This window comes from Mesoplodon densirostris, chromosome 4 (assembly GCF_025265405.1).
Source record: "Mesoplodon densirostris isolate mMesDen1 chromosome 4, mMesDen1 primary haplotype, whole genome shotgun sequence".
Lineage (NCBI taxonomy): Eukaryota > Metazoa > Chordata > Mammalia > Artiodactyla > Ziphiidae > Mesoplodon > Mesoplodon densirostris.
Genome location: NC_082664.1, coordinates 160,722,968 through 160,724,006, shown reverse-complemented (window position 1 = coordinate 160,724,006; position 1,039 = coordinate 160,722,968). Strand labels below are relative to the sequence as shown.

The 1,039-nt window shown below is 39.1% G+C and overlaps 1 non-coding gene across 1 annotated transcript; it reads left to right on the top strand.

Moving 5' to 3' along the window:
- Positions 1–577: 577 nt before the first annotated feature.
- On the top strand, positions 578–684 carry LOC132490050 (U6 spliceosomal RNA). Its single transcript, XR_009532413.1, has one exon. It is a non-coding gene; the product is annotated as a U6 spliceosomal RNA (small nuclear RNA).
- Positions 685–1,039: the final 355 nt, after the last annotated feature.

Here is a 1,039-nt window from a genome sequence, read left to right as displayed (position 1 = left end):
GACCTCATCAGAGCAGATAAGTGGCCAGAGTCAAACTACTAACCCAATCTACTACCGTCAAAAGCAAATCAAAACCACAGTGAGATATCACCTCATACATGTTAGGATGGCTATGATCAAAACAACAACTGCAACGAAAGACAACAAGTATTGGTGAGGATGTGGAGAATTTGGAACCCTTGCACACTGTTAGTGGGAATGTAATACAGTGCAGTCTTTATGGAAAACAGTATGGAGGTTCCTCAAAAAATTGGAACTAGAGCTACCGTATGACCCAGAATTCCAATTCTGGATGCATATCCACAGGAATTAAATTCCAGATCTTGGAAAGAGATACGTTCTCCTATGTTCACTGCAGCATTGTTCACAATAGCCAAGACATGGAAGTAACCTAAGTGTCCACTGATGAATGAATGAATAAAGAAAATGTGATGTACACATACAACGGACTATGACTCAGCCTTAAAAAAGGAAATAAAATCCTGTAATTTGTGACAGTTGAGAACCTTGAGAACATTATTCTAAGTGAAATTAGCCAGTCACAGAAGGACAAATACTGCATGAGGAATTTAAAATAGTGCTCTCTTCAGCAGCCCATATACTAAAGCTGGAACGATACAGAGAAGATTAGCATGGCCCCTGTGCAAGGATGACATGCAAATTCATGAAGCATTCCATATTTTTAAAAAATAAAATAGAAGCAGATAGTAGAATGGTTGTTGCCAATGGGTACACAAGATTAATAACTTCTAAGACTGTGCTATACAACACTGTACACTGTTAACAATACTATATTGTGCACTAAAAATCTGTTGAGGGTAGATCCCATGTTGTGTGTTCTTACAAAAAAAAAAGATGTTTCTAGGAATGTGAGTTGTATGCATGAACCAGGACAGTGAGATTTCAGTGAAATAATGTGTTTACCACACTGTCGTGCATAAAATCTCCAATGTAAAGATACATGTAGAGGGACTTCCCTAGTGGCACAGTGGCTAAGAATCTGCCTGCCAATGCAGGGGACATGGGTTCGAGCCCTGGT